Source organism: Ornithodoros turicata, chromosome 1 (assembly GCF_037126465.1).
Source record: "Ornithodoros turicata isolate Travis chromosome 1, ASM3712646v1, whole genome shotgun sequence".
NCBI classification, from domain to species: domain Eukaryota; kingdom Metazoa; phylum Arthropoda; class Arachnida; order Ixodida; family Argasidae; genus Ornithodoros; species Ornithodoros turicata.
The window spans coordinates 192,854,257-192,868,329 of NC_088201.1; the positions used below are offsets into that span (position 1 = coordinate 192,854,257).

At 46.2% G+C, this 14,073-nt stretch overlaps 1 long non-coding RNA gene across 1 annotated transcript in view; it reads right to left on the reverse strand.

Moving 5' to 3' along the window:
* Positions 1-346: 346 nt before the first annotated feature.
* Positions 347-14,073, reverse strand: part of LOC135378906 (uncharacterized) — a 32,102-nt gene continuing 18,375 nt past the window's right edge. The window contains exons 2-3 of the long non-coding RNA XR_010418622.1: positions 4,180-4,304; positions 347-673 (exon numbers count right to left, since the gene is read on the reverse strand). This is a non-coding gene — a long non-coding RNA (uncharacterized LOC135378906). The remainder of the gene's footprint in view (positions 674-4,179; positions 4,305-14,073) is intronic.

The window sequence follows — 14,073 nt, forward strand, 5'->3', positions numbered from 1 at the left end:
ACATCTTTCTCATTTCCTCCTCTTTCGATCAGCCTCACATGACTCATCCACCACGTGACCCTCCCGGACACCGGTGTCACTACTAGGAGACGAGTGCCCTCTCCAGAACATATCATTGCAGTTTGTGGGCTTATGATTACGTCACTTGCTCGTTGCGTCATCGAAACTTGTGGAGGCTCAGCAGATCTTCAAATTGACAGAAATGCACAGTGTTCGTAAACAGGATTGAAATTTCGCGTATAGAATCCTTGAGACGCCTTCTTTTCATGGACTCAATAAAATAAACGCTGTTTTCCGAGTCCGGAGTGGCACTTTAACTGCGTCTGATTCACGATCGAATTCAAGATCACAAGATACAGTGTTTATTCCCGCGATACCAGTAGTGACAAAGTAACAGGTTCAAGCCTCTCGTCGCAATGGCTCATCCTCGGATATGGCTATTTGGTTCCCCGTTCATCGGTGTCCCGAACTACTGCTCAAGAGGCCAAGAAGCTGCTTTCTATGAAGGACAGATCGTCTTCGCCGGCCGTAGCTATGAGCGCCTGTTCCTCCGGATTGACCCTTTGCTTGATGTAGGTTGTACTGATGCAACTGGTCTGGCAAATTATGGTAGGCGCACGTACCTGTCCTGCACCTTGTTGTCTGTCGTTTGGCAATGCGGTGAGCGTCATTGCTGGAAGGAAATACTGAGGAATAAAACAGTATATTTGCTATGCGACAAATAGAGTAACAAAGTACAATAGAAAATATTCAAAGGCAACGAAGACATGTGAACAACAAAGATATAGCATCACAAAATCGAAGTAAAGTTGTTGTAAGAGACTCCGTCTTGTTTGTATACGCTCCAGTTAACTGAAAGCTTTCTGTTCCAGAGTCTGCATGAGGGCAATGTCGCACTTCTACGGGAAGCATGCATGCAGTTACGATACCGCCAACATTTTTGTCTTTTTTTCGGAGCGAACTGGCGCGTATGAGCCGTAAAGGGGGAAAAGCTTCAGTTTTTTCTCAACTATACCAGTCCGACGACTGCGGGAATTTGCAAAAGCGTGCCATACTTTAATATAGTTTTTGAAACTATATTTTCGTGCGATATTGGAACAACGTGTACAAGATCGTTCAAGGTTGACCGATACTCTTGCTCGAGAAAAATCAGCGAGTGGATGTAGTTGGATAAAACGTTCGGAGGACGAAGTGCAATCCTTCTAGCGTCAACGGCCCATGCAGCAGCAGCGGCAGCTATCATAGCGGCGACCGGTGGGCACCCTCACGAGGGTGTGTGATGGTGAGGGTTTCCTTACCCTCACCTCACGATATTTGAGGTGAGGTGAGGGCCAGTTTTTCTGGCGGTGTTTGAGGTGAGGAAAAGTTTCAAAAATTCCTTTGAGTTGAGGTGAGGTGAGGAAAAGTTTTCAATAAAAAATTGAGGTAAGGTGAGGTGATAAAAAATTTTCAATTTTTTTAGGTGAGGAAAACGTTTCTCCCAGGAAATTGAGGTGAGGCCTTACCTCAAATTTCGCCAGAGGCCCACCTCTGGCGACCAGTGTTGTTTCTAGCTGTGGAACAGCGATGCATAATCACGTTCCTTGTGAAGTAGAACGTGGAACGGGCTGAGATTTTGCAAATATTACGGGCACAGTATGCGGAACAAACGATGTGAAGGGGAAGAGCGTACGAATGGTGCAGACAGCTTTGCGAAGGCCGGGATGTGGTGACGAACGCACCACATGGACCCGTCCGTCCGACTCTACTCACGCCAGTGAGCATCGCTGGCTTGGAGCAAGCCATCCTCGAGGACCACCGATTGACCTCAGACGATCGTGGTTACGTTACGCTGCTGAGCATGGCCGACTACGACGAAGGAGTTATATCAGCACCATCACCCGAGGTAGAATAATCACGTCGTCATTATTGCCCACACATCCTTACAGCAATAACGCCATTTTCTCGTGGCATGCTCAACAATTATACCACACAGTTCAGCGAAAGTATTTTGCGTGATGGTTGATTGCCTGATAAATGAAAAAAAAAAGGTATTGAGTAGAGATGGGACGAATCCAGAATATTCCGAATCCGTATCCAAGGATATTACTGCGAATCCACGAATCTTACGAATCTCGAATCCTCTAAAAAGCAAGAAAAAAACTGTTCTGAAGGAAAATTTGTTTCTTTGCTTAATGAAAAAACAAATTAAATTATAGTTCGCTTTCAGGAGAAAACATACCTATACAGGGCGTTTCAGTTAAATCCCCGGGCTAAATAATTCGCGAACCGGTGCACCAATCGAATAACTTTCTTTTTTACAAGTATCTGTCCAATACCGCCTACAAGATGCGCACCGCGTGAATGAGCGGGAGACGCTCATTATTTAAATAAAAATGCAAATGAGTTTCGTAAAAAAGCGTAACTTCTAAAGCAGGGCGCTGTCGGTATTAAAATGGGTACTACCCCTTTTGGGACCTTCAGTGGACACCTTTCAGAGAAAAATCTGCCACCGAAGCGGGTCATTTGTTGCAGTAATTAATTGGTTTCGGTTTACGTATTTTTGTCGCGGCTGGTCGCGGCGAAGCGCAAAAGGACGTAATTCATTGTTGTAATTCATTGGTGTAATTCATTGGTGTAAGGACGTAATTCATTGATGGATAAGGGAGTGAAAGAGCGTCTTTTTGCGCTTCGCCGCGACCAGCCGCGACAAAAATACGTAAACCGAAACCAATTAATTACTGCAACAAATGACCCGCTTCGGTGGCAGATTTTTCTCTGAAAGATGTCCACTGAAGGTCCCAAAAGGGGTAGTACCCATTTTAATACCGACAGCGCCCTGCTTTAGAAGTTACGCTTTTTTACGAAACTCATTTGCATTTTTATTTAAATAATGAGCGCCTCCCGCTCATTCACGCGGTGCGCATCTTGTAGGCGGTATTGGACAGATACTTGTAAAAAAGAAAGTTATTCGATTGGTGCACCGGTTCGCGAATTATTTAGCCCGGGGATTTAACTGAAACACCCTGTATACTTCTCCTTAAATGTGATTATTATTTAACATGTTGTCCATCGACTATACAGGAAATACATAAACTCTTGAGTCTGAATTATTTCTATAAAATTAAGAAACAGTCCAACGTAAAACCATGTTACTTTAAAACCTTGTAATGTTAATGTTCCTGGCGGAACACTTTCAGCATAGAGCAATGTAAACAAACTAACAAGAAAACACTGTTTAACGTTTTAAATTCATCCAGGTGTTTGTTCAAAAACACCAGCATTCTCAGGCACTCCCACTGCGGTTCTTATCAGCTTTGACACACATTCTGCAGAAGATAGATGGGTAGAAATCCAGCGAACCGGTAGAGATGTAGGAAGGAAGTTGCCTCAGGACAGAAGCCGCCGATATTTCGAACAGAGACTGTTCTTCTTCTGGGCACCGTCCTCATCATTGGCATGGTATTTAAAGGGTTAGGTGTGACGTGTTTAAAGGTTCATGCGAATTGTGGGTCAACAGCCCGGAGGGAAGAAAGGATCCCTGCGGGCTTCTACGGCCGGAGTGAATTGCTGCTTTGTTAGGGTGTGGAGGGGATTATGTGAACGTAGTGATCTAGGCTACATCACTACGCTATATCTAGGCTAGATCACTACGTTCACATAATCCCCTCCACACCCTAACAAAGCAGCAATTCACTCCGGCCGTAGAAGCCCGCAGGGATCCTTTCTTCCCTCCGGGCTGTTGACCCACAATTCGCATGAACCTTTAAACACGTCACACCTAACCCTTTAAGTACCATGCCAATGATGAGGACGGTGCCCAGAAGAAGAACAGTCTCTGTTCGAAATATCGGCGGCTTCTGTCCTGAGGCAACTTCGTTCCTATCCTGCAGAAGAGTGCTTCTGACATTACTGTCGATGGGGGGCGTGATCAGGAACTTCTTAGGCCAATGAGAGTTTCGGCGGACTCCGGAGGCGCCAATTTTGAAAACAATCAAAGAGACATGGTTGGTGGATTTGAAATATTCGATTCGCTGTTCTGGGCACTAGGATTCGGATTTCCGAATCTCGAATCCCTGCCTAGGATTCGCGGATTCGGTTGGCCCATCCCTAGTTTTGACTTCAGCAATGCTGTTTAAGGATTATCTTAACGATACACACCACATCATATCAACAGAGAAGTTTATCATCTCAACTTACCCTGTTTTTGAAGAAACTGGTGTGCCGCACACGACGTAAACCAGCGCAGCTAGACAGGTCATTAGCAACATAAACACGTAAGGCCGTGCCATTGTCGATCAGGTTGTGGTGACGGACTGATGACTCTTGCAAATAAATAACGGTTAAAGTAAGTTATAGCGAGACACAGGAGCAAAACTTGTTTGAGTTATGCGTTGCTTAAACTATATATTAATAATAATATTGCAGTGCGCAAGGGAAGATGAGGATCGAGTCAGTTGCGGCCCTGTGATTCTGCACCGCCGACATCTTTTCTGCCAAGCTTTTCCTTTTATTTTTTGTGTTTGAATCGCGTGAGGAGAAATGGATGAGCTTGCTCCAGTCAGCGCTCACAATGAGCACCCAATGAGCAGCGACCGACATGAATTCCGCAGTCCCAGCCGCATCCGGTGACCCTGTCCACCTCCTGCTCTACTGCGTACCTGATCCGCAGATGATCGGCGTATTATTCCGCAGAAGTTCGGCCAGAGAAGCGGAATTTTCAGCTCGATAGATTACGTCACAAGTAACTAAGGTTGGACACGTCATTGGTGCGTCACCCACGTCTCCGGTGAAGTTCGGGACCTAATTGTCACCAGCGGCCGAAACCGTACGACAGGGTAAAATATGAACTTATTCAACACACAGGTGTCTTGCACTAACGGTGCTTACAGCAGCTATTGACAGCTGAAGATCCGGGATACCAAGATCAGACACAGTTACGGCGGCGCCTGTACCGGCTTACTGGGGACATGAACACCATTAACGGCATCCTAAAGGAACTTTTCCTCTAACGGCTGCCTTCTGAAGTTCGCTCGATGTTGAGCCCAGCGGGCGGTCTCTCTCTCTCTCTCCCTTTCTCTCTCTTCCTCTCGAGGCGTTGGCGAAGCTGGCTGGAAGCATCGTCGGGCCATCCCTAGCGTCACACGGTACTCTGATATAGGAGTCGCACTGCTGCTGCTGCCCCCTTTCCGACTACAGTCCAGACGTGCTTGTCCCACATTCCAGCGACCGTTTCAGTGAACGACTACTGACCAAGTCACGTGTCCTCAGAACTTTATCGAATTTATGTCATTGCATTCCACGTGTCTCGCATTGTATTTTCCCGAAATATAGTTTCTGTATGTGAAGTGGAAGTATCATGAAGTTACTTGAGTTTGAGGATTTATGACGTGAGGAAGTGTGCAATCTGCGGTGCGCCTGGCAACGCGGCTGCCCCATGGTGGATTTCCGTCTCCGCACTACAGCTGCTAGCAGACTTCCAACGTTGGGCGAAGAGTGACAACGCTCTCCTTGTTGCTAGGAGGGAAGCGCCAACTCTCGATTGCTTTGACTTGCGGACGTTTCAAATATTTTTGGGCTTCTTTCGAAGATACGTGAAATCACAGTTTGTTAACCGACGGCATTTATAATTTGAGTTTTGGAGCGGGTTGATTTTTTATACGAAATAAAGCAAATATTTCTGTTAAATCCCTAGTGGCACCCTCATCACCAACGTTAGCCAGGTCAACGCGGCGGTGGCTCGCATTACAATGTTAGTGACGAATTGGCTTAACTCCGACAACGACACTTCTGCTATAGCAGCAGCGGCTGTAACAGCTGGGGTGCCTTGCCATAGATCGGCCCCTAGACAATGAAGTGCCAGGTGAACTCAATGCGTTCAGGACAGATGCTGGTCATGCGTCATTGCAAACGCCAACACACATGCCAACATCAAACAGGCCGCATCTATAATCATAGCACTAAGAGAATAGATTGTTGTCTCCATGCGTCGTTTCCGTGCAGCTTCTTTCCGCTTCAGTAATTAACTTTTTATCTGGTATGCTCGGAGAAAAATGCGTAAATTCGGAAATGAAGCCTCGTACCGCTGGCCAGTCCCAAATGGATATGTGGTGACAACATCAGCGCTAAGACTCTCTGAGCCGATGCAGACGACGTTCGGGAGGGTAATGCGATGTGAGTAGTGTCTTCAGCTTACGTTGCGGTCGACTGAAGCAGGCGCGTGAGAGTAACCTGAGGGAGGGATAGGTTATAGGGACGACGCACTCCATCTTTCAGAGTACCACTAGCGACACGGCTCGTCACTAGCGGGCGGAACCAGCCTGTAAGATAGGCACTTCACCTTCGCCGAGAACAAGAGCTGAAGGTCACGCTACACAACAGAAAGAATATATTCCTGCGTGTTCGGGTGTACGGATAACGAATGAAGTGCCTGGAACGCTGTTATACGTACGCACTTCCTCCGAGCCCACTCGAAATAGATAGAAAGCAATGCTGGAGAGACGGCGAAATAGACATAGAAACTAGCTTAGGGCTCACGTCCGCATCAACGTGAAAAATGGAGTACCGTGCACCATGACATGTAACATTCCGGGCACTCTAAGACGCGTGGAACTCCTACCATCTACAGGCGACTTTTTTCATGTGTGCTATGTACTCACGAATGTTCAAAGGCCGATACCTCGCCAAGAGGAAGGAGCTAAGCATCCCTATAATTTTTGCAAATGTACACTATAAACGATGAAAATTGGCCCAGTATGCAGTGAAACATTAACCCTGGTAAATTACTGCAATTCTATGTGAAGCCATAGATGCTTATAAACATCCGGTTTCTGCGCATCAAGAATAAAGTGTGGAATGGCAGATAATTCCAAGCTTTTAGCCTTTTAATGGAATAGGTTAAGTTGTGCTGTTAATGTTGATACCTACGGTGATGGTGCACCGTAGCATTCACCGGACAGCATCATTGTAAGAAATGTTGGAAGATCATAGTTCGGAGTGAATAAATTGGAATCAGTACAAAGTTGGAGTTTTCCAAAGCAGAGATGTGATTATGAAGCGGACTCACTATTTAAGAAGCTGGAACATACATAAACAGTTAGCAACATATAATATCACTCTTGTTACTTGATGACATTGGGGTTTAATGTGTTAATAAATCCGCGAGAGACGCGGGTGAAGGTCAAGTCATTCACTGTGACGAATATGACGACGATGGTGATGCAGATGAGGGTATATCCTCCGCACAATGTGATAACGATGTATTGAAGTTTAATGGAACGACAGCATCTGACGCACCAATATGCATGTGTTGTTGGATTTAGACTAGCCGATGCAAATGAACTTTTATAGCGTGTGCACAAGATCAGAGAAGAAATGTTCGTCCTTTTCTAGCACAGTGTCCACCTGCTGCTTAGATGAGTAGGCATAGAAGTGGTAATTAAGTACCCACGTCGAACCCGACGACCTGTTCTTTTACACATTAAACGTGCAAGTCTACCAGTAATCTTCTTCGCTTTTCGAAATCTCTGCTTGAAAACTCGAAATAACTTACCAAGGAACACCCTGCACTGCGCGCAGCAACACGCAAACATATTTTATTTTATTTATTTATATACCTTAAGTGCCATTGCTATGGCATTACATCAGGGGGGAAACAATAGGAAAAGGATACATATAAAAAAAAACACGACAATCACAAGAAAGCACAACCATAAAGCTGTTACCTACTCTAAGTACAATCTCTCACAGGCCCTAGTAAAAGTATCAATGTTATTATTCATGACAACCTCTTCAGGCAAAGAATTCCAATCACGGATGCCTGTCTGAAGGGGGGAACTATAAAAATATTCTGTCATGCCAAATGTCGTCTTAAGCTTGTGATGGTGGTCAAGACGGGCCGATAAGTGGTGGGCTGGTTCAATATACGAAGAGCCATTGAGGAAAAGCCGAAAAATGTTCACCAGCCTTTTAACCTTCCTTCTGTTAGCAAGAAGTGGGATGCAATTTGATTGCTTGAATTCAGTAATGCTGGTCCAGTCATATTTTTTAAAGATAAAACGGACTGCCTTATTTTGGACGGCCTCGATTTGTTCAATTAAATACTTCTGGGAGGGATTCCAAATAATGGACGCATATTCCAATTTACTTCGGATCAAGCTGTTGTAGGCCATTAATCTAACATCTGTAGATGCCAAGCGCAATACACGTCGTAGAAACCCCAGAGTATGAGTTGCTTTGTGAGAGATTTCATTAATGTGATGTGACCACGACAAGTTATGAGCCAGATGAATACCCAGGTACTTATATATCATGACCCTGTCCAGATTACAATCACCAAATACGTAGGTATTACAGTATTGCGTCTTAGCCCTGGAGAAGGTCATGAATTTACTTTTTTCTACATTAACCTCCATCTCCCATACAGTACACCAACTTTTAATGTTCGTTAAATCAGACTGCAAAATTAAATGATATGCGAACAGTACCAACCAAGCGGCATGCTCTTTGCACATACTTCGCGCAAGAGGCGCTGAAAGCCAAGTAGCGTTAGCACCGCCACTGAAGCACGTTGTTCCTATAGCGTCAGTTCAGTACTGAATGCGGCCGACTGATAGAGGCGCGCGAGAGTAGGATAGGGTTACTTTAGCATTATATACGGCAGGGAGCTTATGATATGCCCTCAACGCTACCAAATATCCTGACAGATTCCCATTCCGCGACTTCACCGCTCACTTTTCAATGCACGAAGATGTTCTCGAAGATGGTATTGAGTGAAGTCATATTATCGCATACCAGGGGAAACCTGAGGCATACCCAATACTGCAATAACATCACATTTCAGACTCTTCGACTGTGTCCGCATACCCCGTTTGGACTCAGAAATTCCGGCCATACTCTTCGGCGACTTATGGAGTACCGGCGGCGAGTTTCGAACAAGCGCTTGTTTGGCTGCCGAAAAAGACAGGGACACGCTCGATCCACATTCCCTCTAACATTTTCTTGCGTTCACTCTCGCACATCGAGGAACAAACCGAGAGAGACAGCAGTTTTTATAGTAACCTAAATTGCGGAGGATGAACGGGGAACTAAGACAGACTCTACATTCAAGCCTCATCAACGGCCAAGCGATTATCGGAGGAAACGCAGTTGACGGAGCGGGAGCGACTGCTGCTGGGTTGGAAGACAACTATCACCTCTCTGATGAGCTACCGCAACGCCGACATCGTATTCTCGTCAGCATACCAAGGCCCCGTTCAGAAAGACTCGAACATCAGGCCATATTCCGTCTTACATTTTTTTTTTACTTTGTGTGCGACGAAAACAACGAGAGCAACTTTATTTGAAAATAATAAATGGAGAATTTCATCGCGAGGCGAAAGAATACCATGCAGTTGACAAATGCCGAAACTCAGTAATTAATTGTGGCATAAGGATGCCGACCGGAACGTTGTACAGCCGGCTCCCGTTTATCCGGGCTTCGCTTGCATGGATACCACGTTCCTAAAACATGACAAGCCGAGTATCTCATTCATTTCAAGTGACCGACATCATGTTGTGCAACTTTGGTTAGACAGATCCCTTTATTGTTGGAAAGTAGCCATTCCGACGCAGGAACACACAAGCAGAACACAAACCTACTTGATCTGTTTCTTTATAGTATTGTGGAGCGCTCGCGACCTGTTGAAACTCCCGAGTACCTGCACCAGTGGCGGATCCATGGAGGAGGGAGGTTGAGTGATAGCCCCCTCCCCGGAAACGTCAGTTTATTTCTCACTCTTCCCTCCCTCAACTACGCGCTCCAACAAAGGACCCCCCCCTTCCAAAAAAAAAAAAAAGTGGAAAACAAGAAAAAAAACGGTGGTCGGGACCCACGCCTGGCCTGCACTGTGTTTCGTTCGATTAATATCGTCAATCCCGCCCGACACCACGGTGTTACGGCGTAAACGGCATACTTTGGAGCACTCGCGCAAGATTTGCGCCACTGCTGCGGGAGATGCAGGCGCGCTCGCGCAAGAAAATGAACGTAAGCGACATGCCGCCGGGAATGCCAGTAAAGAATTTGGCAAAACGCGCTGCCCTTGCTGGAGAAGGAGGGGCCGAACTGCATATGACGCTGGTTAAATACTAAACCATACCAACTTCGAAATACTTCCGTTACCCGCGTACCCGTAAAAGCGAACCAAACCACCCGACGCACACTGGCCGAAGTAGAACGTAAAGTCGGCGCGCGGAAACCCAGCGTGAGCTCCGAGCAGCGGCACAGGAGACGTTCAGTTTGGACATTGATATGAATGTGCCCTAACGACAGCGCTCTTCGGTTTAATCGGCTTCATTCGTCGTGTACATAGCTCCCCTGCAACCCTCCGCCTTCATCTCTCCCTTCCGTTTTTCTTTTTTTCGATATGAGAAGGTGCCAGCGAAGGGGCACGCCGTTGTCGGCCTCACAGAGCTGGCCAACGTCACCACTAACGGTCTGGGAGAATGTGCGTCCTAGACGACTTCTAGGGGAACTGTTTAGCGTTTTTTGGCTATAGTCGTGACGATGCCCACACGCTTGTGGAATACAACGGTAAGCCAGTTTCGACATTGCCCCCTCCCCCCGAAAGATTCAAGGAACATGAGAATGGAGTCAGTTGCTGCGCTCGCTGGCTGTTTTGCCCAACAGTTTTTCCTTTATTTTTTTTGTTCTGGACTTACGGTCGTACTACCGGACACATAAATGTACTCAATTTAGTCAACTTCACCTGCTCGATGATGTGAAGTTATGACGTCATGATATTACACACTGGTAGAACACGTCGAGTGGACAAGTGAACAGTGCAATCGTGCACTTTGTCATGCAACCGCGACATCGTTTAGAGCCACTTAAAAAGTGCTGTGCCCAATTGTAGCCTTCTACTGATTCCATGGTTGGAGGTTCGACCCTGGCTGCGTTGTTGTTTGTTCTTTCCGTTCTTTGTCTTGGATTACTTTTGCTGTTCCCACGTGTCAGCTTGCCGGCGCCCTAGTCCTCTTACCGTGCGGCAGTTGGCGGCGGCTCTCCAGCCAGGGACGTTAGATGCGTACAGCGCGCCGTGTGCCGACATTCCGACGTTGCGGCATCAGAGCTCGGCAAATTTAACTCTGACTCGCTCAAGGTCACTCACCGCCCGCCGAGCTCTCGGCTCGCTCAATCACGCGCTCTCACCACCCGCTCACCTCTCCACTACCTCATGCACTTCCAGCTCAACTCTCTATCATCATTTGCAGTGGCCTGAGCCGTTTGCGCACTCGTCCTCACCTCATTACTTACCACGAAGAATCAAACAAAGCCATCATCGTGTCCCTCACGAACGAGCGCAGCTTCTCGGCTCGTTCACGCATGCTGACTCACCGTCCGCTCAGCTCTCGGCTCGCTTACTGACGCTCATTTAACTAGCTGAATTGAGCGCGAGTAAGCGTGAGTAAGCGTGCTCATGAGTGAGTCTTACCGACGTCTGTGCGACACTGGGCAACCTTTCGTTTAATAAAACTAATCCTCAAACCGACTGTGGCGTGCATGACTCACTCGTGGTGTACCGTCACATATTACCATTGCCAAATATGTCAGGTAGACAGATTGCATATTACTTATACGGGCAACCTTATATTGTTGTAAGCCTGTATGTAACATAAAAAGCGCTGTGAGTGCTCGGACTGACGGAAGAAAGCCGCCTTCAGAAGGCTATGTTCACAGAAGCACATGACGGATACATTGAACTAGCACGAACAGAGAAAGGAGGGATACACGAGCATAAACCTTCCTTTGTAGTAGAGGTTTCGGTGTCTGAGTTGATAGCGTGCTCGCCTACGGACCCCACAGTTACGGGGGTTCGAACGATACAGAGGATGCCAGCAACTTGTTGGCGGGGGGCGCTCTTAAAAAAAAAGGGTGTACTTTAACTCCTTTCCTTGCCACATATATAACGCCCTTTTGGAGAGTACAATTACGCTCAAACGGGTGTCTCCTCAATCCCTTAAGGGAGTAGCATAACACCTTCTCCTTACCGGTGAGTAATACCCCTGTCAGACGGGTACACTTACGGCCTTAACTGTTACAGCAGTAAGCGCATACTGTCACTAACTTCTTGCCAGACGGTCAGCCGTACGGCCTTTGCGACGAAACTGAGGTGTAAGGCCAGCGCTGTCCCCGCAAGACAGTTTACGGCGCTCCCTCAAAACTGCCGAAGCCTCGACACCAAACGCCACGAACAAGATTGTGCAGATTTCCTTGGATTCCAAATAAAATGCTTTTGCGAGACGTAATGTTCTGTCAACTTTTGTTTCGCATTCAACGCCTTGCCTTTTTGCGATGCATTTTTGCTCTTCGCATCGCTTTCTATCTCCTGTGTTCAGTTCGTAGTGGTGATATCCTCCAACCACTGCGCTTCGCATCTCTCCCTGTCGTCTGCGTCCAAAAACTTGGCGCGCGCTTTCAATTTTTCAACTTTACGTGCCTCAAACGTCGTACAAAATAATGAACCCCGGAACGTTAGCAAGAGCATTGTGGACAGATGACGAAACGCAATGCCTGATTTCGATTTGGGAGGCCAGTCGAAATGACCTTCGGCGCCACAAACGAAATGGTCCTGTTTATCAGGACATCGCCAGTCAGTTGGGCGCTCTCGGGATCAACAAAACCAGAGCGCAGGTTCATGGGAAAATTGAGAACCTCACCCAGAAGTACAGGTGAGAAACATTTGCTGCTAGTATTTTGTATGATGACACAATACGTTGAGGAATTGCGTTGTCGCAAACTAGCTGGAGGATGTTACGTGCTAAAAGTATCCGAGCAATTACGTAAGCAAACTAATGGATGACAACCATGGGGACCATAACCTGAGCGTGGGCCTAACACACGAATACGGCGGCACAGATGACAGCAAAACCTTCAGCTATCGTATGTGTTGTCCTATGTGTGTCCAGGCTATGCTCAAACTACGTCTTGCATAGCCTCAGTACCTAGCTCTATCTAGATGGATTTTCTTTCTGCGAAGTGAAATATTAGGTACACGAATACTTGCTTGTGTCGGTAAATTTGGTGGCGGTAAAGGTTGATATCAAATTACAAAGCGTAGGTGGCCGCATTGCATGGTTAAACCCATATGTCATCGAGTTAAAATTTTGAATTCAATTTCTACGTTGTTAGCAAATCTTACAATATAGAAATATATTTTCATTGTATTTGAATCCTGAGACTATAGAAAAAGTGTGTTTACCCTTATGTGCGTGTTTGTAGCCCTTAGTTTCGTGCATTTGCTATGAGAAATGTGCTCACCAGATCGCTTGGTTTTTAGCATTTCTACGTATATAGTGAGCCCACTGTTAAGCAATTTTTTTTCCTAGTTATTCTGGCGTAAATAGCGAACCTTCCCATCTAACATTTCAACGTGAAACTCCTGTGCTTTACATGCATTGCAGGGGTGGTGCTATGTTATCGAAAAATGGACATTCCTATACCAATTAATCGTTTTTAGGCGAGTGAACAGAGGCCTGCGAACCGGATCAGGAGCTATAGGCTGGATTTTTTATTGGCCAATACACAAGTTCCTTGGCACCCTCCCCTCAAATGATGCAAGCCTCGTGGAGGAGTCACATACACAACCGGAAGAGATCGTAGTTGGCGACGAAAATGAAATATCAGATGTACGTGTTACATATTTCGAGTGATACTGTGGGTACCTTATTGATCACCATTTCTGGTAGGAGTGTGGTCCCATTTTCTCGGACCAGGAAATATATATATATATATATATATATATATATATATATATATATAAACGAATAAGTATGCAATATAAGAGCTCACAAATCATTTGCATAGTGATTGTATACCGGTATTGGGTGCACAGTTCTGCAATGAGACACTAAGGTCTCTGTTACGTATCGCCCCATAAGCTGTACAAAGATGAACAATTCTCTTCCATTCCAGATTTTTAACAGTATGATAGCCGGAGGCCATCAGGGCAGAGTTGTTTCACTTTCTGTTGAAGAACCCGACCGAGATGCCAATAGGGGTGACGCACATGACAACGACCTGTCGCAGAATGTAAGCTTTGAAGTATGCACTGGACG